We start from the raw sequence: 26,391 nt of genomic DNA, 5'->3' as shown, positions 1-26,391 counted from the left end.
CTCGTCCTTGCTTGCGGGGCCTGCGGTGGTCCTGGTGGGGCATCCTCTGGGCCATTCCCTGAAGCGGCCGGGGGGGCGGGGGGCGGGGGGTGCAGAAGGCGTCGTGGGCGCGGGCCCCGGCCCGGGATGACTGCCTCCTCCTCCGGGAAGCCGGCACCGTCACCGCGCTGTGGCTGCTGCAGCTGTTCCTGCTGCTCAGGCCCGGGCACCCGCCTGCTCGCCGTCTGCCTTCTCCGCGCGGCCGAAGCGTATCAGGATCGCCTCGTGCTCCTCCAGGTAGTGCGTGCAGACCACGGGGCCGCCGCAGGCTGCAGTCGGAGGAGCCGGCAGTGGGCGTCCATGAGGCCATCCCGGGGCCTGTAGCCTGAGGCCCTGCGGTAGCTCCCGGCAGGTGTAGACGCCCCGCCTTGCGGTGCTTGCCCGAGTGTGTCATCCGCGCAAACAAGCCCTCGTGTCCTGGTGGCTTCTTCAGCTCTGCTCCGACGCACATGCCCCCCTGCCCCCCTGTAGCACGTTCCCTTCGTTGCCTTCAACAGGGTTGAAGCTCAAGGCTACCAACATAAATTTCAAAAGTTATCTTGGGTAGGCAGACGTCAAACCTATATTTTCCAGCTGTTGTAGAAAAAAAAAAACACTTTTTTTCCTTTTGTTGAGAGTTATTGGGGTTATTCTCGTTTTCACTAGTAATTGCTGCAGAATTTTATCTCAGCCCTACTTCATGGACAGGGTCTGTAGTCTTCAGTTTATGAGCTGCGAAGGCAGTGGTTTGCAGAATGTGATTAAAGTCTGCTTTTCCTGGGGTGCCTGGGTGGCTCAGTGGTTGAGTATCTGCTTTCCGCCCCGGGCCTGATCCCCAGGTCCTGGGTTCGAGTCTTGCATCAGGCTCCTGGTAGGGGGCCTGTTTCTCCCTCTGCCTGTGTCTCTCTTTTTGTGTATCTTTCATGAATAAATAAATAAAACCTTAAAAAAGGTTTGCTTTTCCCAAAATGGCGTTCTCCCTTTTTATCTGCTCAAAAACCTGTACTATAGAATTTCTTTTCTGTTTAGTGATGTAGGTGGGGACAGAAAGCCACCATGGTGGGCAGTATAGGCCCTTAATTTGTGCCCACACACAGTTGACTGGCAAGTTGGTTAATACAGAAAGCCATATCCTAAGGTGTAAAGATAATGGACAATAGTAGGAGAAACAACAAATTTCAGGTGACCACAGGCACTTGAAATTGAATTAGGAAAAGGAAGGCATCCAGAAGAAGAGGGAAGTGTTTAGGGTTGAGCAGAAGAGGCTTACAGCTTGGCTTTGGCTTGGCTTTTTCTATTTTGTGACATAAACTTGAGTCTCTGGTTCTGTAAATGGAGATGAGAAAAATTAGAAAGGGGAAATAAAAACTAGAAACTGTAGAGCAGTATCAAAAGTAATTTATCTATGAGATACTTGTGCGGCTTAGTGGTTGTGTGCCTGCTGTGGCTTGGGGCATGATCCCCGGGGTCCTGGGATGGAGTTCCACATCTGGCTCCTCATAGGGAACCTGCTTCTCCCTCTGCCTATGTCTCTGTTTCTCTCTCTGTCTCTCATGAGTAATTAAATAAAATCTAACAAATGTTATCTAAAAATGTTATGAGAAGGCAGTAAATCAATGTTGATTTGTAAATATCCATAAACAGATTGTCCTCCCAATAATGGAACTCCGATGTTGAATCGTTTTTAGATGTCATGTCTCTTTAGAACTGAAAGCCTCAGAGAGGCAAGGCCACTACTACTCTCAATTTGCAGGGGAGGAAACAGATGCTGACACAGGTTAACTACTTGCCCAGTCATATGACTGGTTGGTGACAGAGGTGTGACTTGAACACAGAGGTTTTAAGTTCAGTTCTGATGCAGTGAACCACTTGCCTCCTATGTCTGAGAGAGGCTTTTGGGAATAGCTCAGAGTAGATCTTTTGTGTTCTACTGGGGTGAAAATATCATAGTCACTTGGGAGGAAAATAAAACAGTATGAGAACATATTTGGACACTATTGCCTTATGAAATATAGATGGGGTCTGGGGGGAGGAATTGATTATACCAGATTAATTCTCCTTTGACTTAAAGTGAAATTAAGGAAAAATTGGAAGAATAACTGGTTCTGCCAGTCTCACCAGCTATCAACTTAAAAGGTGAGGTCTCAAGATGGAAAATTCTAAGTCAAGGTGGAAGAGAACAATTTTCTGCTTTTTGCCCTCTGAGTGGACCAACATGGCACCTAATAGCAAAGACTCTGAAAATTCAAAGGCTGAAATTCCTTCTACTTATTCCAGTAGAACCAATTTGTCTCATGGGGGAATTTATTAATAGAGAGCTTCCTGTAGGTTTCATTTTAAGGCTGGATTTCTTGTGATATACAAAAACTTATTAGCCAAAACTTTGAGTTATGACTTGTGGGGTTTTGAGTGGAATTTCAATTATTCCTCAGAATGTCATTTGGAGCAGACCAGATCATGCTCTGGTAACAACCAACCCCTAAATCTCAGTGTCTTAAAACAACAAAGATGTATTTCTTAGTCATGCTTTGGGACCTAACAAGTTGGCAGAGGGGCTTTACTCATAATGATCAATCAGATATTCAGGCTGACTGGGAACCTGGTCACCAGGCTAGAGAAGAAAAGGGAGAACCCTGGTAGATCTTACACTAACAATCAGGTGTTCCAGAAAAGAAGTGACATTGCTCAAAATCCACTGGCTGGATTAGTCATATGGCTCCACCCTTACTAGGATGTATAGTCCTACCTTGAGAAAGCAGAGAACTGGAAGCATTTTGTGAATTGCACTACTGCCTATCAAAATTCATGTATAAATACCTGAGACTCTGGTAAATAAAATCCTGTAAATCAAATCCTTTTTCCTAGTAGTGTTGATGAATACAATTATTTAAAGAATGAGGTATTCCAAAGTGTCTATTCATAGTAATTGGTACTAAATGAGAAGTATGGTTCAAGGTTGAGCAAAAAACAATTATAGTCATTATTATATTGGTCATGAATATAAGAGTAAGGAAGCTCTTCTTTTTGACTGGGAAGTATCATAGTAAATCAAGTATTTTTTGTTCATTTGTTTTGAGTGGAAGATGCAGTATATAAGAAAAATTCTCGAATACTGATAGCGATCAGATTTTATCTCCTATAGCAATTCCAATTTTTTGTATAATAGCAGACTCTAAACTTCTTTGATTTCTTCTACTGGTAAAAGATATAGTGTATTTGCTTTCATCCCCACTTATATATATTTATTTGATTATCAATTATTATCATAATTTATTGCATATACTAGAAAACTTTTACAAAAATAGACATTAAAACTAGAAATAAGCAATCTCTATTTTCTTCCCACTCCACAGAGAACTGCCTTATTTGTCCCCTTTGAAGACAAATGTTCTTGAGCACTGGTTGAACTGGATTTTCAGGCCAGGTCAAGGCCCAGTTCTTGGTAAGTAGCAATATCTGCCAAGCAAAGAGAGAAAAGGATGTCATATGTTTCAGATGGTTGAAGTCTCAGACTGAAGTTGGCAAGGGTTGGATCCATTTTTACTTCTTTTCTATTTGCTTTAAGAGATCCTACCCGAAGTTTCCATTTTTAGATCATGGGAAGTTACACCCCTGACACGTCTTCCAATAACTCTTTCAAATGAGTCCTTCCTAAGCTGAACTAAGTGGATAATTGAGCAGAGGAAATGATGATGCATATGAAAATTCACAACTGCATGCAATTAGGCAATGGTTTGCAAGCTGGGTCCAGAAACTATAGATAGCATCTCAGGAAATTTCATATGGTGTATTTTTTTAATATGAAAGATGCCTGAACTTTCTTGTAGCATATGAACTTTGTCCCACAAGATTAAAAAAACTAATTATAAATTTAGTGCTCAAAAAATTGAAGGATGGGAATGACTGGTTTTAGAAATAGTCTGTGCTAGACATATTTTTAAAAATACCTTTTGTTTTTTTTAATAAAGATTTTATTTATTTATTCATGAGAGATACACACACACACACACACACACACACACACACACAGAGGTAGAGACACAGGCAGAGGGAGAAACAGGTTCCATGCAGGGAGCCCGATGTGGGAATTGATCCCAGGACCCAGGGATCACGCCATGAGCCAAAGGCAGATGCTCAACTGCTGAGCTACCCAGGTGTCCCCAAAATACCTTCTTTTGAGTGAATGATAGGTGGTATCCTCCAGGAAAGGACTGGAGAACTTTCTGTGCTAGTGGTTGGAACTACCTGTGTTTTATCTGTGTTAGCACAGAGAATGATTTTAGAAGCATTGAGTTTTTAGGAAACTTGAGAGATTGAGGAAGAATACTTTATTGAACTCAAGTAGGAGTACCAGATATTCTGGTGCTTAGATGTTTATGCATTGTAATAGGCCAGGAGTTTTATTCAGAATACGAAATAAATATAACATTCTTTCTTCCCAATAATCGGTATTATAATAGGAATGTCTGTTTATTTGTTTTGGACAGGGCATTTTAATATGCTATACAAAATTTATTGACAGTTCTTTCAAACCTGGCAGTGGTCTGTAGGAGTATAATAATTATGAAGATCAGAAACTTCCAGGAAGTCATAAGAACAGATTCTGTGTGGCTATGTATAGTTGTTTCAGAGTTTAAAGTAGTGGAAGAAAATAAAAAGGTGGTGACATTTCAAAGACATCTACAGGGATGCAAACATTAATGTAGATTTTTGTATCTTGTATATAATATGTAATTATATCTATGAAATAAAATAAATTTCTCGTGTGTGTGTGTGTGTGTGTAACAGCCCAACCTATACAAAAAAAGTCTGTGGAGATATGATGTATAAACACAATTTGGTACTATTCCATTGAACTTGAAGCTTCTAATTCTAACAAGATTCTTTAACAAGCACTTTGGTAAGACTTAAACATTTTTTTCCCCCTGAATCAGAAATGCTTTATTGGTGATTGACATTTCTTCTTTCCAACAGATGGTGCTATCTTACTGCTACCTATTCCATGGCACACCCTCCAGATAAGTCCCTTTCTCCAGTTACCAGCTACTGGTTTAGGTACATCTGTCCCATGAATTAGTTGGGTATTACAGTATCTTAAAGTGTCCTAAAAACTCTCTAATAATGTGTTTAATTTCTCAGTAATTTTCTTTCACCGGCCTCTTTTTATTAAAAGCTAGACATATAATGGATGCATAACTTACTTCTGGCTTCCTAATATTCATTGTTTGACTTGGCCATCAACATATTGAAGGAAGATATTAATTAAAACAGCCAGATTGTGTTGACCTAAAATACCAAAAGGATTTTGAATAACTTTCTGGTGTCCATCTCTAAATAATTGAGAAGGAAAAGATAGCTTTATTGTGTGAAACCCTTTCAGAAGCAGAGGTCATCTGGTGACCTCTTTTAGCTATATGACCTCTTGACACCATGATTTTTGAGTTGTATTGGGTCTATTTAAGTTGTTGGATGTAACATATAAATACGTATCTAGCTAATACATCAGTCATTTGCATCCTCTGGGCCAATTTTCTGTTGAATACTGCCACATTTAACGTAATGACTTGAAAATTAAATGTAGATATAATAATTGAGTTATATCAAATACTTAGTAGAGTGGCTTTATAAAATGATTTTAATTTAATCTCTCATTACCTTATTAAAACTTTTTACTGTGAAAAATTTCAAACATACATAAAAGTAGAAGAAATGGCATAATGAAATCCATTGTTCAGCTTCAATAATTATCAGCATATTGTTATACTTGTTTTATCTGTATATCCCCACCTGATCCCATGGTGGTTTTTTTATTATACTTTTATTTAGGTATAGTTTTTACATACAATAAAAATCACCCATTGTAAGTGAATGCACACTTCCACTGATTTGTAATTTAGTGATTTTTAATTTATAGAGTAGTGGAACTATCACTATGATCTAGTTTTAGAATATTTCCCTCATTTCAGATTTCCCTGTGCCTGAATGCAATCAGTTCTCCCTCATACTCTTGACTCCAGGTAACTGCTATTCTGCAAATCTATAGATTTCTACTTTCTGGATGTTTCGTATAGATAGAATCATAATAATATGCAATCTTTTGCATCTCACTTTCTTTACTTACAGTGTTTTGATATAGTGTTCATCAGTGCAGTAGCATGTAGTAGTAGTTCATTCGTTTTTATTGCTGGATTGTATTTCATTGTATAGATATATTACAATTTTATATATATATTTTTTTATTTATTTATGATAGTCATACAGAGAGAGAGAGAGAGGCAGAGACACAGGTAGAGGGAGAAGCAGGCTCCATGCACCGGGAGTCCGACGTGGGATTCGATACTGGGTCTCCAAGATCGCGCCCTGGGCCAAAGGCAGGCGCCAAACCGCTGCGCCACCCAGGGATCCCGATATATTACAATTTTAATTACCATTCATCAGTTGATCAATTTTAAGATTGCTTCTAGTTTTGGGCCATTATGTATAATGCTGTTACGAACATTCACGTAACAGTCTTTGTGTGAGCATGTGTTTTGACGTTTTCTGGGTAGGTACCTACTTGTGGAATTGCCGGGTTGTTTAATATTTATCTTTTAAGAAACTGCCAAGCTGTTTCCTAAATGGCTATACCATTTTATATTCCCACCAGCAATTTGAGGGCTCTTGATTCTCCACCTCCTCACCAACACTTGGTATTGTCTTTTTCATGATAGCCATTGTAATGAATGCATAGTGTTGTCCTTTTTTTTTTTTTTAAAGATTTTATTTATTTGAGAGAGAGAGTGCGGGTGCACACACATAGATGTTCACACAAGTGGCGGTGGGGGAAGGTAGAAGGAGAGGGAGAGAGAGAGAATGAATCCTCAAGCAGGCTTGATTCCAGAACCCTGAGATCATGACCTGAGTCAAAACCAGGAGTTGGTCACTTAACCAACTGAACCACCCAGGTGCCTCTCATTGTCCTTTCTAATTACCTTTTAAATCTGTTAAGTTGGGCAGCCTGGGTGGCTCAGCAGTTTAGCGCCGCCTTCAGCCCAGGGCCTGATCCTGGAGACCCGGGATCAAGTCCCACGTCGGGCTCCCTGCATGGAACCTGCTTCTCCCTCTGCCTGTGTCTCTGCCTCTCTCTCTCTCTCTCTGTCTCTCATGAATAAATAAATAAATCCTTAAAAAAAATCTGTTAATTTTATCGAATGAGATTAGTTCTTTCTCTGCCTCAAATGCCTTTTCCAGTTGCTCTTAGGTATTACAAAGGATCTTGATTTAGTCAAAATGTCCTAACTGATTTAAAGGTGAGGCACCTGCTTCCCATCCTCTGCTAGAGCCTAGAGTGTGTTGATGGTGGGGGGAAGCCAGTGGTTGGCTTTCCTCTTTTGCCTTCTTACTCTTTTAGCTTTTCCCCTTATTTTGCTGCCAAGGAACAAGGATAGGGGAGCAGAAAAGTCTTTTCTATTACTGTGGTGAGGTGGCCTAACAGTTTCTCAGCCTGCAGGTATTTAAGGCTGACTTTTGACTTTTTGAGTGAGTGAGTGATACCTCTACCTCTTCTGCTTTCTCACGGTGAATACATATTCAGTCTAGCTGGTTCCTTATGCCCTGAACATCTAGAATTTGAATGATAACTTCTACTTTTCTTTACTGAGGTCTTTTTGCCCCTATAGATTGCTCTTCTGGTTAGGAACTAAAATAACCTCTTCTTATGAGGCCGACATCTTAGGCAATGTTACCTCATCTCTGCCCCCATAAATTTTGCGACTGCTAATATACTGACACTGCTATAACTCTTCTGGCTCATCTATTGGTAGCTAGCCATCCCTTTTCTTTCACTTGAGATTTCTCAGCTTAGAACCAGAGAACAGACCATTCACTGTCACCTCAAACTGAGGGATTCTGCTGGGCCCCACTAAGTAGGCTTGAAGAGAAGATCAGGCATCTCCAGAGCCTCGATGTGGCAGAAGGGACACAGAACACTAACATCTAAAATCTTTCAGTCTGTTCTCTTCCTATACCTTTATGTCCTCGATGCAGTGAGTGGTTCAAGAGTTATATGCCTGTTTATTTGTGAAATCCTTTGAAAATTTGCATCTTGTTTGATACTCTGGGGGTATTGATTATATGTTAAGATAGTTCTGGGTAATAGGTCCAGACCAGAGATAGGTCTCACGGTATATTTATGTGTTCCCTTACTGAGAAAAAAAGTTTTTTTTCCAATCAACGTAAGGACAAATTGCTGAAGGCATAATGCTTATGTTTTGCAACTCTAGGAAAGCAGAAGAATAAAGCATCAGGGTTCCTGATGTCTAGTTCTATGTGACTTAGGTACTTTTCTTCTTACATTCTTTCATTCATTCTTTTTAATATTTTCTTTTTTAGATAATCTCTCTACCCAACATGGAATTTCAACTTATAACCCTGAGATCAAGAGTTGCATGCTGAACTGACTGAGCCAGTCAGGCACCCTGCTTTAGGTACATTTCTTAATCTCTTAGGGACTGTTTTATCCTTTGTAAAATTGAGGCAATGCTAACCATCATTGTGGACATTGTGAAGAATAAAAGAAATGGTGTATGAAAACAAATTAGTTTAGTATCTGGCATATAGTGCATGCTTGTATATAGCGAAATGACTGAGTTACAGAGCATTATTTGCATTTGTTTGGATAGTACTGTAGACTGGGTAGCCTAAAGAACAGATAATTTATTTCTTTAAATTTCTAGAGATTAGAAGTCCAAGATCAAGGTGTCAGCAGGATTGATTTCTCGCCTTGGCTTATAGATATGGTTGTCTCCTTCCCATGTCTTCACATGATTTTCTTTCTGTGTATGCTTGTGTTCTAATCTTGTCCCATAAGTAATCCTATTGGATTAGGGACCACCCTAATGACCTCACTTTAACTTAATTACCTTTTTAAAGGCTCTATCTCCAAATATGGTCACATTCTGAGGTTGAGATTAGGACTTCAGCATATGAATTTTGGAAGGACATAATTCAGGTTCATTCATTCATAATTCATGATTATTTAAAAGGAGGAAACAAAGCCCTTGTTATTTATGGATGATGTGCTTATTTACATAGCTGATCAAAAGGCTCTGTGGTTAAACTATTGGAGTTAATAAACGAATTTGTTAAGTTGCTAGATAAAAGGCCAATATACAAAAATCATGTTTCTATAAAACAGTAGAAAACAACAAGAAAATAAATATGAAAAATATGACTTACATTAGCATCAAAACCACCAAATGCCTGGTAACAAATCTAATGAGTGATGTACAAGACCTTCTCCCCAAAAGAAAAAAAAAAGCTACAAAATATTATTTAGAAAGTTGAAAGAAAACCTACAGAATGGGAGAAGATATTTGCAAATGACATATCAGATAAAGGGCTAGTTTCCAAGATCTATAAAGAACTTATTAAACTCAACACCAAAGAAACAAACAATCCAATCATGAAATGGGCAAAAGACATGAACAGAAATCTCACAGAAGAAGACATAGACATGGCCAACATGCACATGAGAAAATGCTCTGCATCACTTGCCATCAGGGAAATACAAATCAAAACCACAATGAGATACCACCTCACACCAGTGAGAATGGGAAAAATTAACAAGGCAGGAAACAACAAATGTTGGAGAGGATGTGGAGAAAAGGGAACCCTCTTACACTGTTGGTGGGAATGTGAACTGGTGCAGCCACTGTGGAAAACTGTGTGGAGGTTCCTCAAACAGTTAAAAATAGACCTGCCCTACGATCCAGCAATTGCACTGTTGGGGATTTACCCCAAAGATACAAATGCAATGAAACGCCAGGACACCTGCACCCCGATGTTTCTAGCAGCAATGGCCACGATAGCCAAACTGTGGAAGGAGCCTCGGTGTCCAACGAAAGATGAATGGATAAAGAAGATGTGGTTTATGTATACAATGGAATATTACTCAGCTATTAGAAATGACAAATACCCACCATTTGCTTCAACGTGGATGGAACTGGAGGGTATTATGCTGAGTGAAGTAAGTCAGTCGGAGAAGGACAAACATTATATGTTCTCATTCATTTGGGGAATATAAATAATAGTGAAAGGGAAAATAAGGGAAGGGAGAAGAAATGTGTGGGAAATATCAGAAAGGGAGACAGAACATAAAGACTGCTAACTCTGGGAAACGAACTAGGGGTGGTGGAAGGGGAGGAGGGCGGGGGGTGGGAGTGAATGGGTGACGGGCACTGGGTGTTATTCTGTATGTTAGTAAATTGAACACCAATAAAAAAAAAAATGAAAAAAAAAAAAAAAAAAAAAAAAAAAAAAAAAAAAAGAAAGTTGAAAGAAATGAAAGAAGACCCAGCTATACCATGTAAATGGATTAGAGGACTAAATATTGTAGAAATATAAATTTTCTCAAAAAGATTCATAGAGCAAATAAAATCCCAATAAAAATTCAACTGCGGATTGAGTTTTGTGAACATTGAGTTGATCTTAAGACTTATATGAACATTTAAAGGGTAAAAAGGGCAGGAATAGCAAATTTGACAAACTTCTATTATCAAATAGCATGACTATAAAGTTGGAATAATTAAGACAATATGGTATTCATGCTGTATCAAGGGTCCTCAAGACCATCCTCAGGTTTGATGATTTAGAAGGCCTCCCAGGACTCAGGTATAGTCATATTCATGGACATGATTTATTACAGTGAAATGATACAAAGCAAAATCAGGGAAGGGAAAAGACACGTGAGGTGAACTCTGGAGGAAACCAAGTGCAAACTTCCAATACTCTCCTGGTGGAAACACATTTAATTACCCCAGCAAGTTATGACAACACATGTGAAATGTCCATCCGAGAAGCTCATTAGAAACTCCATGCCCAGAGTTTTTATTGGGGGTTTGTCATGTGCACATATTCTGTCAAGTACACATGCAGGTTCCAAACTCTAAAAGGAAAACAAGTGTTCAGCATAATCTACGTTGCTTGTACAGTTTAGGCACAGTGAGACATTCCTATCAGTTCTGGGAATGGTAGGAACCCTCCATGGATCTAAGTTCTGCATTCTAGCCACGGGCCACTCTTATGTGCAAGCCTATCAGAGGATAGCATTCTCAGGCCTGCTTTGCTAACTCTTTTCTAAACAGGTACAAAAATGGGTAAATTGATAAATAGACTAGAAAACAAGTCCAGAAGTAGATCTACACATATTACAGTTATCTGATATATGATGAAGATGTCATTACAGTATAGTAGAGGAAAAAAAGGCATTTTTAATAAACGATGCTGGATCACTTGGTTATCTAAGTGGAAAAAAGTAGATCTTGACACCTACTTTACATAATATCCAAATAATTCCAGATGCGTCAAAATAATAAAGCTTTTAGGAGATATCCTGGAGAATGTCTTCATGACCTTGTAAGCAAGATGTTCTCAAAAGCTCACAAAAAGCACCAACTGTAAAGAAAAAAGATACATTGGACATGATTAAAATTGGGAGATTTGTTTTTTCAAAAAATAGCACTGGAGTGCCTGGATGCCTCAGTCAGTTAAGTAGCTTCCTTCTGCTCAGGTCCTGACCCCAGAGTTCTGGGATGGAGCCCTTATCAGGCTCCCTGCTCAGCAGGAGGGAGCCTGGTTCTCCTTTTGCCCCTCCTCCTGCTCGTGTGCATTCACGCTCTCTCTTTGTCTCAAATAAATAAAATCTTTAAAAAAAAAAAGGCACTGAGTAAAATAAGCCATGGAGTGGGACAATGCATGATAAATATTATCTTCAAAGGACTTGAATGCAGAGGATATAAGGAAATCCACCTCCAGCCCTGGAGACAATATGATATTAAAAATACCAGACAGGGGGATCCCTGGGTGGCTCAGTGGATTGGTGCCTGCCTTCGGCCCAGGGTGTGATCCTGGGGACCCGGGATCGAGTCCCGTGTTGGGCTTCCTGTGTGGAGCCTGCTTCTCCCTCTGCCTGTGTCTCTGCCTCTCTCTCTGTATCTCTTATGAATAAATAAAATCTTAAAAAAAAAAAGTACCAGACAGGCACTTCATGAAAAGGGATATCCCTATGATCAATAAACATACGAAGAGGGAGATATATGAGTTTCCTATTACTGCTGTAACAAGTTACCACAGGCTTAGTGACCTATGACTGACTCCTTGGAATATACTCAACAGAAATGTGTACCAGTACTCATCAAGAGACATATTATTAGAATTCACACAGTCACACTTTTTGTAATAGTTCCAAACTGGAAAGTATGCAAATTTCCAATAGCAGTAAAATGAATAAATAAATTGTGGCATATCATGCAGTGGAATACTGAACAGCAATAAGAATGAAGAAACCTCCACTATTACTATGTGTAACCACATGGATGAAACTCCCAAATGTAACCAGAGTAAAAGCATCCAAGCACAAAAAAGTACATATGGTATAATTGTACTTACATAAAGCCCAGAGTTAGGCAAAATTAGTTCATGGTGTTAGGAGTCAGAATAGTGGTCTTTTTGGTGATGAGATCGCAGAGGAGGAGGCAATGGGAAGTTTTATCAGTATTGGCAATGTTCAGTTTGGCTGGCTACACAGATGTATCTATTCTAAAATAATTCACTTACAATTTACGCACTTTCCTACATGTATGCTAAATTTAGTAAGAAGCTAACTTACAAAGTAAGTAAATAAATGTGCATGAAGTCTTTTTGAGAAATCTTTGAAAAATTATTATCTTATAAACTTTTCCCCTTCCCACTCCACTTGAAATCTGTACTTCAAAACATTTGTTTCCTTTTTGGAATCCTCACACTCTCCAGTTGAAGGCTGGGTCCGATTTTAAGTTAGCAGAGTCTGGAAAGTTGAGAATATCCTTTCAGGAAATGGGTCCTTAATTGTGTGAATATGTTTCACAGGTTACAAAAACAGGCTTGGTGGGAATTTTAGTTTCAACATTTCATCCAGTGCCAACTACACTTGACATTGAAACTCCAGTGACCCATCATCTCAGGTTGTGACAGTGAGATTAAGGGGAGTTTGGAAGTTCAGGCACAAAAGAGATCAGTTACTAGTAAGCCAGTTTCTGTGTTTTGTCTTTTCAACAATGCACATTTTCTTAGTTTGAACCCTGTGTGTGACTGAATATACTCGGAGTATAAGATTTCATACTGTCCTTTAAAAGTTCCTTTTATCTCACTGAACTTATTTGTTTGTCTGTTTATTTATTTATAAACTCACTTTAAGAAATGCTGTAGTGAAAGATACAGAAGAAATGGAAGACTGAACTCCTTTCCTTTGGAATTATTTGAATCTGGATTTATGGAACCCTTAAGGATCCAAGTATCAGTCAGCCAAGTATCCAGTGTGTTGGGGGAGACTATATTTCAGAATCTGCATGTTTTCATAAAAGAAGACCTCTACTCAATTTCCTTAGTGGAGTTTCTGCCCTTCTCTCATCTACCTCAGCTTGGTGACTTATCTGCTTGATGAGATTAGTAGTACTGAGTGTGCAGTGGCTCGATTCCCTATCTTTCCTAGAGCAGTGAGTAGGCTTTTATCTGTTGTCCAGTGGAGTATTTCTTGAAAAGGATGCTGTCTCTGCAGTGAGTTGGGCTTTTGGATGCTGAACTCACAGTCATAGGTAATACAAGGTTGGTTGTACCTACAGATCTAAGCCACCTTCTTTAAAATACCTTTGTCAGTAATAAATCTTTTATTTTGATTTTTTTCTGTCTCTCCCTTTTAAAAAATATTTTATTTTTTATTTGAGAGAAAGAGTGAGAGAGAGCATGAGCATAGGGAAGGACAGAGGCAGAGGGAGAAGCAGACTCCCTGCTAAGCAGGGGGCCCCATTTGGGGCTTGATCTCAGGACCTGGAATCATGATCTGAGACGAAGGCAGATGTTCAACCTACTGAGCCACTTAGGTGCCCCTATGTTTTTCTTTCTTGATTGGGCTCATTCCACTTTGATTTCAGTTGGCCACGTGTCTTAGTCTGTTTAGGCTGCTGTAATAAATTACATAGATTGGGTGACTTACAAAAAACAAAAATGTATTATAGTTCTGGAGGCTGGGAAATCCAAGGTCAAGTTTTGGGCAGATTTAATGTCTGGTAAGGACTGTCTTTCCATATGGAAGAAAGGGCAAGGTAACTTTTTGGGGTCTCTGTTATGGGGGCACTAATTTCAATCATAAAGGTTCTGCCCTTACGACCTAATTATCTCCCAAGGTCTCCACCTCCAAGTGCTGTTATGTTGGGCATTAGAAGTTAACACACAAATTTTGGAGGACACGAACACTCGATCTGTAGCACCATACAATGCCCAGGAGTATGCCCTTCTTCCCATAAGGTTCAGATAACATGGACATACTGTCTTGGACAGTTGAAAAGATTAAACTGTTAGAAAGAAAAGAAAGCTTTGGTAAGTTTTAAGGAGGGGATAAAAAAGGAAAGTAAGAAATATACAAAGAAAAATAAGAACAATAAGAGAATTAATTGTACATAAATGCTAAAATCAGGAGTTTGGTACCTCAAGTCCTTTTCCTTGAGATTGGCTCATTAGTACCTCTATGCTTAATAGGTCAACAAGGAAAATGACATCCTTATTTTTCTGACCATATAGGTAAAACTAATGTAGAAAACTCTAGCAACAGAATAGGCCACACTTTTTTATTGTGGCTTTTCCAGCTCTTGTCTGAATACTTAAGGTTTTATAAACGAAACAAATGCTGCTATAGATTAGCTTGCAAGAATGAACTTTAGACATATTTGACAATTCAAACTTTCAAAATAAGAATGTCAGTGATTCGCCAATACTAAAACCATTCTAGGAAGTTGTTTTGAATTCTGTATGTATATATACACTTTCTGACCTTTAGATATACCAAAAGAATTAAAATAAACACTAAGAAATAAAAAAGAAGAAGAATCACCTAAAATCTCTCCAGTAGGGTACACACTGAATGTTTTAGGAACCATTCTTTAGAGAAGGGGTGTGAGGGAACCTTTTGGAGTCCTAGAACCACATATTTTTATGTGGTTGGTAGCCACATGGTTATATACAAAATAAAAATTCAAGCTGTACAAGATTTATGCATTGTACTGTATATATATTATATATCAGTTTAAAAATCTTCCAGATATTTCTTTCTCTCTACAATTTTACAGAAACAGAATTATTATCCATGCTGTGTTGATAGGATAGTCTTTCCTCCAGGAATCATATATTCTAAACTTTTTCCATAGCATTGTACTTACCTGTATGTCTTTGTCTTAGGGAGTGTTGTGGCAAGATTTAGAATCTTATGAAAGCTGGCTTAGGGAAAATATGAGAAAGTTATAGGTATTCTCACAGCATCCCAGAACAATTATATTTCTTATTTTTTAACTTCTTCATTATCTTTAAGCCAGTCTTCTGAGCCTTCCCAATTTATCTTACTTTCTATAAATTTGGTGATCTTAGAATTTCATCAGTCTTAGAGAGTAGCTTCGTGGTTTCTATCAGTTTTCTCACTTAAAGGGCCATTTCATGAGGTCTGTGTCTTAGGATATAGATGATCCATGGAATTTGCTGTGTGAGTATTCTGTACTACCCAACGTAGCTATGCCTGCAAACCAGGAAAATAAGTATCAGAGAAAGTGATATATATGTTGTTAACAAATCAAAATATTGGTTTAACTATGTGGGAAAATGGGCAGAAATAGCTTTCATTACCATCTTAGAAATTCATTCAGTGGACGTTTCTTGATTGGGAATCTAATGTGTGATTGGGAATAAGTGACATTGTAATGGATGCTGGGGACACAGCAGTGAATATGACATACATACTGGACCTCAGTGAACACAGTCCAATGTAAAGTGGATGGTAGAGTATGGCTGTTGAAGCAAGTTTCCAAGATGGATGTTTCCTGATTCTGTGATTGCCCAAGGATGAGAGCTATACTAGGGCACCGCGGGCAGTGATGGACGCCAAAAATGAAGAATTCGTATTGTTAGAATGATAAAAAAAAAAAAAAAAAAGCAGAGGTCTAAAAACCTGGAGAAGCATTTGGAGATTGGTAAAAGATAAAGCAAGTCAGTAGAAGATATTGAAGCCAAGGTTTGAAGCTAGAAATTTGAGGCCTGGTTTACAAAAAGAAGAGAATCTGGAGTAGAAGGTAACGGGTGAATTAAAATCATGAAAGAGAGTAAGGAATGTAAAGCGAAGCCCAGGTAACTGCTAGTGTTTGAGGTGAGTGCATTGGGCTAAATGGCCAGTGGAAGAAAAGAGAATACTCAGGATGAAAAGAACATGTACAATAAATGTGATATAACTCTGGAACCCACAAGAACCAGTGATTAGGTGTAGTTTTATCATAACAGCAGACAGATTCTGTTTTAAGTACCAGATTTATTGAAAAGATTATAAAAGATTTGCCTACTAGATACATAAACAAGGTTGGTGATCTTCTCCAAAGAACATACATCTTTTGGTATTTTCTTGGGTTCCCACTCCTGTCTACTTATGTTACATACGGAATAGAAACAACTACATGGGTCTTTTCATTAACAGGATATAAATGCTTCTGAAGATGGATTAAGAACACAACATAAAATATAACAAAATATTGCCAGTTGGCAGCTGGTGGGTTGGTCTGGTTTGTTAATTGTTCCAGAATAAGCCTCTTACTGTCCAAGCTAGAAAAATGTGAAAACCAAACAAAATTATGGCCCAAGATAGGATACTTAATATGATCATTAAGAATGAGAAAGGACATTTGAAGAAGTAAAACACAAGTTAATGACTTTTTGGTGAATGTTCATGTTTAATATAATGGCTAATGGACTCACCTCTACTAACCCCTAACCTGATGTCTAAGCCAGATATTTAGCATGAAAGAAATGCTAATCAGCTGTGTTGAATTTGGTCCCAGTGGAAATTTCATTTCTATTGTTTCTTAGAATAAGTGGATTTATGTTGGCTTCCATTATTTAAGGAAATGCTTTGATTCCTTCGTGCTTTCCAGCCAAAGACACAGGGAAGACTTCCAGGGTAGGAAGCAAGCTGTGTGTGTGTCTCTGTCGCAGACTTGGACAATTATTAAGAGTTTTCAAATCAGAACTGATGTGGGAAAATGGAAGAAACGTTCTGATGAAAGAAGCAATTAAAACCCAGAAATCTGCTACTGTAATTTGTTGAAATTTTAATTCTATCACTTTGCATTCCATGTATAAAATACATGTATTTTTAATTGATTTTCTTGTTTATAATAGCTTAGTAGAGAGAGATAAAGATAGAGAAATAGAAAGCTCCTATTGTGCTTATATGCCAGGGAACTAATTTTGGTGTTATCAAATATAGGCATTTCCTTATATTTGCTTTATAATCAATTTGTAACATCATGTACATACAACAGTTTGCCATATCCACTGCTTTAGGTATATAAGTGTGGAGATGGAGAGAGAAAGAAAGAGGGAAAGAAAGGAAAACAGTTGACTCCTACTAATCAAATTCCTGGTGCAGGTGGGCTGGGCCTACACACCTGTGTACTCTTACCTCTACCTGGAATACTGAGACTCCAAACCAGCTCAGAAGTGTTTCTGTTCTGTTTCCAGCTCCTCTGTGTGTTAGTTGCGTTTATGATTAGGGCCAATCAATATAACACATGGTGGATCTCTAATGTATCATATCTGCTAGCTTTCTCATTCTAGTAGGCTATATCTTCATAATTGCAGATCCCGTGTCACAGTGCCTGCCTGTACTATGTGAGCAACAAGTGCTCAACTGATCCACAATTTTTGAAAAGTTTCATTTTACTTGTGTTGTTCCCCAACTTAGTTTCCCTCTATTTTTATCTTATTTTTAAAGAATATTTATTTATTAATTTTAGAGAGAGGGAGGGAGAGCTTGCATGCATGGAGCAGGCTTAGGGAGGAGCAGAAGGAGAGGGAAAGAGAGAATCTCAAGCAGAGCCCAACCAACATAGAGCTCAACCTTGTAACCATGACCTGACCTGAAACCAAGAGTTGGATGCTCAGCCAACCCAGGTGCTCCCACCCCCTCCCAGTTACCCTCTTTAGAGGCAGTCATTACTAATTTCATGAATGTCCTTCTAGAGATGATCTCTGCATATTTAAGTGATTACATGTATGTTTTCCTTACCCCTATTTTTACCCAAATGATATTCTGCACTTTGTTTCTTTTTTAATTTGAAAATATATCTTGATTTTTGTTGCATAGCAGAACATAAGGAGCTTCCTCATCCTTTCTTTAGAAAGCTCTTTAGCATTCTATTCCAATGTATGGAGTGTCATAATTTTTTAAATCAGGTAACTCTTGATGACTTTTAAGCTACTCTTGTTATTTTGCTACTTTGAATTTTACTGTAGTTAATGAATAGACTTAAAAATATATCATTTTATAGAGACATGAGTATGTATGTAGAGTGTGTGTGTGTGTGTGTGTGTGTAATTGGCTAGGTTAAAGATATGCATATTTTATGTAAGTTGTTATTACTAAATTCCCTCTCTAGAGGCATCAACTACATTCCAATCAGTAATGTATGAGAATGCACAAACATGTCATGTCATTAAATTTTTCATCTTTACAAATCAGATCTTTGGAAAAAAGTATCTCAGTAAAATTTGAAATAGCGTTTCCTTTATTTCAAGTGTAGTAGAATATCCTGTCATATGTTAAAAAGCTATTTGTATTTCCTACTGTGATCTGTCTGGTAATATCTTTACCCATTTTTTTTCTACTTTTTTGTTCTTTTACTTATTGGTTCTAGGGGATCTCTATATGTGAGGGAAATGAGCCCTTTGTCGGTGTTAAGAATTGCAAGTATTTTCCCATTTAATATTGCTTTTATGTAGCTGAGTTCAGCAATTCTTTATTTCATGGTTTCTATATTTTGAGTTGTATTATAAAACGCTTTCTTTACTGTAAAGTTTTTTTTTTTTTAAGGCGTTCTCTGTTCCTTCTCTTCATTTACCTTTAACTCTTTGATCCACCTGGAATTTATTTTGGTATAATTTATGGGATCATTTAATTTAAATATGTTACAGTATTAGATGATTGCTCTGCATTGTCATAAAGTGAGTTACCCTATAAGTGATGGCTATAGAAACAAAATGGCTGTTAAAAGGAGCAAAACTTATATCTAATAATAAATCAGGGTGCCCAAGAAGGTCATTAAACACTTAAAGCACTACCAAAGAGACTGTTAACTGTATAAACATTGTTTTACATGGTATAAGATCTCTATTATATCATTAGAAGAGATCTTAATATTACCGCTTGAAATATTCATTTTGCATAATTTGAGTCTGAATTTAATTACACCTCTTAAAAACAAACACTTTTCTTGGAGGAGACTCTGTGTTTAATATATTTGGTAAAGTAATTATTATTGATGTTATTTCAGGATTTTTTTTCTAAGTGAAAGAGGCCATTTTGTAAGTTCAGACCATACAAAAGCTTTCTGTAGATTTTACCTTCACCAGCGTGAGAACACCAAAAGGATATTGCAGAGGAAAGGTAGGGAAGCTCAACATGCAGATTTCAGGGCCAGACACAGAAGGAAAACTAACTTTATCCGTTTGGCAACTTTTACGGAACCTAATTAAGGAATAGTAAATAAAAACAGATAATTCAACTGAATAAAATATTTTGGATTTATGTCCACTTACAAGTGACCTTGATGTTGATTGTGTTTTCGTTGAGGTGTAGAGCAGAACTGAAGTGGAGTTCAGACTGTGACCTTTCGTCCAAAGTTCAGCTTAACTGTAAAAAGTTAGTTGAGAGATTATCTCTCTCCAGTCTTCTCATTTTGCTGATTAAGAAATCAAGGATCGGGAATCCCTGGGTGGCTCAGAGGTTTAGTGCCTGCCTTTGGCCCAGGGTGTGATCTTGGAGTCCCGGGATCGAATCCCACAACAGGCTCCCTGCATGGGGCCTGCTTCTCCCTCTGCCTGTGTCTCTGCCTCTCTCTCTCTCTCTCTCTCTGTGTCTGTCATGAATAAATAAATAAAATCTTAAAAAAAAAATCAAGGATCAATAAGACCTGATAGCATGTCTACAGACTTAATATTCCTAGTAAATATCTTTAAAATGAAGAACAGTTAACCTTGAACAACATGGAATTGAAGTATGCAAGTCCACTTATATGTAGATATCTTACATACTGTGAATGTATTTTTTCTTATGATTTTCTTTAATAACATTTTCTTTTCTGTAGCTTATTTTATAGTAAGAATACAGTATATAATACATCTAAGATACAAAATATATGTTAATCAGCTGTTTATGTCTTTGACAACACTTCTAGTCATTAGTAGGTTATTAGTAGTTAAGTTTTGGGGCCTTAAAAGTTATATGTGAATTTTCAACTGGACAGGGGTTTGGTGCTCCTGATCGCCCATGTTGTTCAAGGTTCAACTGTATTTATGGATTTATAGAAGTACATAAAAATAGAGAAAGTAAGGAGAGAAAATAAAGATCATTTAATCCATCGCTCTTTCTAACAGAAGGGAAAGGTGTTCCTTACAAAGAAAATATTTGAAATAAGTTTTCAAATATTAGAAAGATTTAGAGGCAGCCTTGAATGTTCAACTACCTCATTTTGGGACAAACAAGAATGATCTTACTAGGCGAAAAGTAAGTGCATGTGGAACATAATTCCTCAGAAAGTTATCCCTGTTGGACAAACATTATATGGTCTCATTCATTTGGGGAATATAAAAAATAGTGAAAGGGAATAAAGGGGAAAGGAGAAAAAATGAGTGAGAAATATCAGAAAGGGAGACAGAACATGAGGGACTCCTAACTGGGAAACGAACAAGAGGTGGTAGAAAGGGAGGTGGGTGGGGGGGGCGGTGACTGGGTGATGGGCACTGAGGGGGGCACTTGATGGGATGAGCACTGGGTGTTATGCTATATGTTGGCAAATTGAACTCCAATAAAAAAAAAAAAGAAAGTTCTCCCTGTTAAACTACAAAGAGATTGAGTTTATGGATGATTATAATTATTAAGAAAAACTAGAGTTTTTCTGAGTACATTTTTGGCCTTTTGGTTTTAACTTCATGGAAAGTGATCATGGCTTTCCGGAATACATCCCTGTCAGGGACAGGATAATAGACTGGTTTAACTCAGTATGAAGTTTTCTTAATGAAAGTTAGTTTAAATAGAAATAACATTGTGTCTCTTCCAGTCACCAAAAACTTCCTTTCAGCATATTTATCCTTACAAATGAAAAACAAGTATTAGTCAGAGATGAATGAGATTCCTTTGCCCTAACTGCCCATGTTATTAGAAAAACAATAAAGTCATTTGGCCATTTTGGCTATTGGAAAGCTGTCAAGAAGCAAATTCAGGAAAATTTATATTTGTGGAATTATAAAAGAAATTATATTTTGAGAGTCAGAGTCCCATGGTGAAAACTAAACCAGTAGAAATGTATAAACACAGAAAGGTTTATGTTTAGAACTAGCTTCAAGTTCTTATCATTCATATGGTTGTATGAAGAAAGAAAACAGGAAACTTCTCGAAAAGTCATTGACTTTAGGCTTTAAATCAAAATGGCCTTTGGAGCTAACTGTGGGGTTTAAAAACAAATCAAATGAAGATTGTTGTGCCACTGATTTCATGACTTGAGCTTTCTTTATCATTTGTTTATTAAATGGAGAGTGATGACATTTCAGGAAATTGAGGATAGATTGTGTGCAAAATATGAAAAAGGAAATATGAGAGCAGAATTTGTCTCTGAGATGTGTCCTTAGTTTTACTCTCTTGTTCCTAACTTAGCTGAGCCAGCTCCAGTGGTATGTGTCCTTTAAAATTCACATTCTGAATTTTATCAAGCCAGGATTTTCTTCCGAAGCAAAAATACTGGATATTTATATACTTTAGGTACCTAGTTATATACTTTTGTCAAAGAAGACACTAGAATTTCCTTCGAAATTTTGCTTTTATGATTTGAAGTCCACAGTGAATAGAATAGGGCTCTTTTTTCTAAGGAGTTTAAAATTTCCCTTTACCCCACTTTTGTTTCCATCTCTGTAATCAAAATACATCATTGTATATATTGTATTGGTTATTGGATATGGGTTACCCAAATCCAAGAGGTAATTTGGCAATAGCACGATTTCTTTTTCTCTATATTTGAGAGCAAAACAATAAATTCTATTCACTTTTCCTTAGAGTGGATCATTGTGAACATTAACCATAGGGTTTTCTCTGTTCTAGTATTGGAGTATAAAGCGAGGTAAGACCATATATTTGGAGCAGAATGCTAAGGGGAGATACAAAGATGGGTCTAGGCACAACTGTTTATCTGTATCCCTTAGAAAGAAATAAGGTCTCAGTTTGGCTAGCTTAACTTTGCATCCATAAAATGATTGTATTTTTACTTCTATCCCATACCCAAGTTCTTTTGTTTTAGTCTGGTTTGGTTTTCCTTCTTTTGTGTTTAATAAAACCCTCGCTGAGTTCATGCTTAAGTATATGATTTCCTGAAAATCATGTAGATATTGAGAAATAGGAAGAAGTAAGGACATTTTTATCTCCAGTGATCTGAAGACTGACATTAGATAAGCTATCTTTTATCAGAGTTGTCTTGGCATAATTTAAAGACAGCAAAAGGGGAAACTTAACACTTGACCTTAATTTATCTTTCCATAAACTATAACAAAATATTGAGTTTTTACTAGGCTGAAACAAACATTCAGGATATAGCTGAGTATAGGAAATTATACCTTGAGCATAATTAGGATGTTTCTTTCCAAGTTTTGAGGGTATAGTTAATCTACTTTTTCCTCTCTCTCTTTGTAGTCTTTGAAGTGTTACTTGTAAATTTTTCCTTGTCAGTGTTTGATCTATCTTCCCATGTTAGAGAATTGGCTATCTGTGAGTTTTGGAAGTTAAAAAGGTCGTATATATGCTTTGCTTGGTGGTTGTGATTATAGGCCACTGGCTTAGGAACTCAGAGACTCCTACCTAGACTTTGAGAGGCAGATAATGTGGTAGAGCCAGTTGCTTGGGTTTGAGTGCCAGTCTCTCACTTACCAGCTCTTTAACCGTAGGCCCTGTAAGCCTCAGTATTTTCACCTGTAAAGTGGGACAGTTAACTTTCTTTAGGGTGTCATCCTGAGGATTAAATGAGATAGAGTTAACTTGGCTTAGAACAGGGCTTCACAGGTCATGAACTCACAGTAGGTATGAACAGGGGGCCAGATGTACAATGAAAAGACAATTAAGAATTCGTCTGGCAGGGACTGTATCTTATACCTGGAGTCCAGTAGTGGTTTCACAGTTAAGGAGTTCCTCTTAGGTGACCCTGGTTGTGGATTCCTTTGATTTTCTCCAGTTTCCAGTCTTAGTACTCCAACATTTGAGTCAGTTTTATGAGCCACTAAATAACTGTCCAGAAAATTCTTTTTCAGCTTTCACTTTGCCCATAGGAGTTCATACCCAGATGGATATAGTCTGTGACAATCTACTGACTGCCTGTCATGTCAGACTGTTATACTTCGGTTTCGTTTGTATAGGCCTTTTCTCGATAAAGAGGGAGTTAGCATCCTAACTACAAGGACCTTACCTGGCATTTTGTTTGTATCAGCCATAAAGCCTTGCATGGTACTGGCCCCAGGATGAGCATGTACATGTGCTGGCATAGAGGAGGCCAGTGGAATGTATAAAGGCATGTTGAGGAAAAGAGTGAGTGGATGGATGGATGGAGTGTTCATATTGACCATAGTTCTGGCATTGTTGAGCTGTGCTATCAGCCTGTTGACAGGCTTCTGATTTAAGAGAAATAGAAATTCTTATGTGTTATTTTTAAATTTTTGATTAGGTATTCTATAATGGTAGCCAAATACATCCTAACAATAAGATTAAATGTTTTTTTTTTTTTCTCCTAGACACTTCAATTTTTTGTTGTTGTTATCCATCAACTGCCAAAGAAGTGCTTCTTGCCACCTTTTTGGAGAAATGATTTACTAAGTGTGCTGTACAAAGTTCTGCTGGAAACAAATATTACTTTGGGAAGATTTTGTATAGTTCTATCAAAACCAGCATCATTTCCTTCTTTAATTCAGGAAAATCTCTTTCGTAGAGCATTAGAACAGATGGGATGCGAGCAGATGAAATACAAGATGGAGGCAAATGCTTTTATTTCAAAACAGAACTTTTTATAAGGTTTTTGCATAAATTTGGTAGAGTTTGCATTAATTAGTCATTAAGGGATAATGAAGTTATTTGGATTATACATGTTCGGAAAATGAAAAACAAATGAAATGATTATTTTTCTGTTTAGTTTTGAACTGCCTCAGTGTCCTGTCTTTACAGAGGTATTTTATAAAACAGCTTGAGTCAACATAGAACAAAGAATTTGAGCATGTACAACAAATCCTTGGAAAGAGTTCTGTCAGAGCTTTCATCTGACCACCAACCTGAAATGCTGATCACCAGCCAGAAAAATCTCTACACATTGTCTCTCTTGAAGAGGTGTTAAATTGCAGTGCAGTCAGGATGAAAAAAACAAGTCAGATTTTAATAATATCGAGTCTTAGATGTCATCAGCAAGAAGACATTTCCTGGAAAGAACTATGTTATTACAGTATTATTATTTGTAATGATTTGCTTGATATGATCAACAAAGAAAAAGTAAATGATCCAAATGGGACCTCTGGCAGGGAACTGCATTCTCATTAAAAGAAGTATTAGTGGGCCAAACACATTTGAGTAAACACTGAAGATGAACTTAATTTAGAAAGGAGGAGCTGTTTGTGGAGACCACAAAGAATTTGTAAGGCCAAAAAATTCTGGTTTCACCCACCAAGGGAGAATAAAACCAGGTTGACCTTTGCCAAACCTCTTGGCAGCCTTAGCCAGGATTTATATTTAAGGAAAACTTAAAAGTCAAAATAACATAGTTTACATGAGATCATGTGCTTTATCACTGCCATCTCTTAGATACTCAGACAGTGGCAGACTTGGAGATCTGGCATCTCAGAGAAATACCAAGAAGAGTGGGGGTGGTGGGGAAGACTTCAGATCCATTGCTACGAGGTCATCAGCTTGAAAGATAATCAGTAAATCAGAGGCAACTGGCTATGTTGCCAACTCAGTTTGCCAGCGAGAAAAATGCAATACAAAAATGTTAATAATGACATCGATGGTTTAGTTATGCAAGATTCTAGAGACAATTCAACCAAACATGTTCATTTCTACGTTTTGGGCAGTTGCCTTTTAAAAATGTATAAGATGGAGGCTCCTGGGGTGGCTCAGTCAGTTGGATATCTGACTCTTGATTTTGACTCAGGTCATGATTTCAGGGTTGTGAGATTGAGCCCCATGTTGGTCTCTGAGGGGAGTCTGCTTGAGATTCTGTCTCTCCCTCTGCCTCTCCCCCTGCTTGCATGTTCTCTCTCTCTCTCTCTGTTACTCTCTCTCAAATAAATAAATAAATAACTCTTAAATAAAAATATATAAGATGAGAAAACAAGAAAAGTTTGAGTTAGGTAAATGATGTCTCATAGATCCCTGCCAATTCCTGCCATAATATCTGCCAATCCTAGTTTCTCAAAATCCTTGTATAAATGTAACATTTTCAAGTCCCAGATGTTCAGTGATCTCATTCAAGTAACATTTGATCCATATCATAAATGGAAGGCATTAAACAAGTTAGAATTACTTGTAATAGGGTATGAGCAATATTATTATTAAATAACTGTGAAAGTACTGAAATATAACTTGACTGTTAATCGTTCTAATAAGAAGTTATTTTTTTAATGGATAAAAGTAAGATATATTTGTTCCTGCCCTAATTTTAAATATAAGGATAAATCATACTTCTGCTTATCTTCCAGGTTTTATGCTAGGAGATGAGTCAGACTTGAATGATACTCCATTTATCTGCAAAAAAGCAATAGTCTCACTGAGAGGCTTGCTCCAGCGCTTAAACTTTATGAAACAATGCCTCCAAATCAGTGGAGGAGGTAGATTCAAAAGTCATATTCTTATATAGGGAACATGGTATGGATTCACAAATTAGACCCAGAGGCTGGTGGGGTTAGAGAGAGTGTGAGATGCAAAGAAACAGGACCACTTTTTCAGTGTCTTTCAAGTTTATGATTGATGGATTATAGTGGATTACCAGAAGGTGGGCTTCCCTACACTTCTGCATAAATTCTTTGTAGGGCAATCCAAGACACTCAGGAAATTAGACTGATTTACAGATATAAACCTCCTTCCACTCTCTTTCCCACTCCTCCCCTCCCAGTTCATATTCTCTTCATGTCCTGCACAGAATGGAGTTCCGAGTGAATTCCAGATTTGAGTAGCTTTCTCATCCCTTAGAGCAAAACACTCCACATGTAGTCCCATTTTAACTTTTTTTTAAATTTTTTTTTTATTTATTTATG

The 26,391-nt window shown here is 37.6% G+C and overlaps 2 long non-coding RNA genes across 4 annotated transcripts in view; one reads left to right on the top strand and one right to left on the bottom strand.

Annotated features, from left to right (window-relative positions):
- On the top strand, nt 1–26,391 carry LOC144314090 (uncharacterized). 2 transcript variants are annotated; one of them, XR_013379759.1, is made up of 4 exons: nt 1–276; nt 3,372–3,460; nt 4,993–5,073; nt 5,985–6,037. It is a non-coding gene; the product is annotated as an uncharacterized LOC144314090 (long non-coding RNA). The 2 variants fall into 2 exon arrangements; XR_013379758.1 differs by lacking the exon at nt 5,985–6,037 and adding an exon at nt 23,887–26,391 and having other exon boundaries at nt 7–276.
- LOC144314087 (uncharacterized) overlaps nt 3,313–26,391 on the bottom strand; it is a 33,346-nt gene continuing 10,267 nt past the window's right edge. The window contains exons 2-5 of one of the 2 annotated variants that reach the window (XR_013379743.1): nt 19,660–19,753; nt 15,246–15,595; nt 11,330–11,451; nt 3,313–3,474 (exon numbers count right to left, since the gene is read on the bottom strand). This is a non-coding gene — a long non-coding RNA (uncharacterized LOC144314087). Of the gene's footprint in view, nt 3,475–11,247; nt 11,452–15,245; nt 15,596–19,659; nt 19,754–26,391 lie in introns of those variants that run through there. The other variant, XR_013379738.1, reaches the window with a different exon arrangement.

This window comes from Canis aureus, chromosome 1 (assembly GCF_053574225.1).
Source record: "Canis aureus isolate CA01 chromosome 1, VMU_Caureus_v.1.0, whole genome shotgun sequence".
Lineage (NCBI taxonomy): Eukaryota > Metazoa > Chordata > Mammalia > Carnivora > Canidae > Canis > Canis aureus.
Note: the sequence above shows the minus strand (reverse complement) of the source record. Positions and strands in the feature narration are given on the sequence as shown.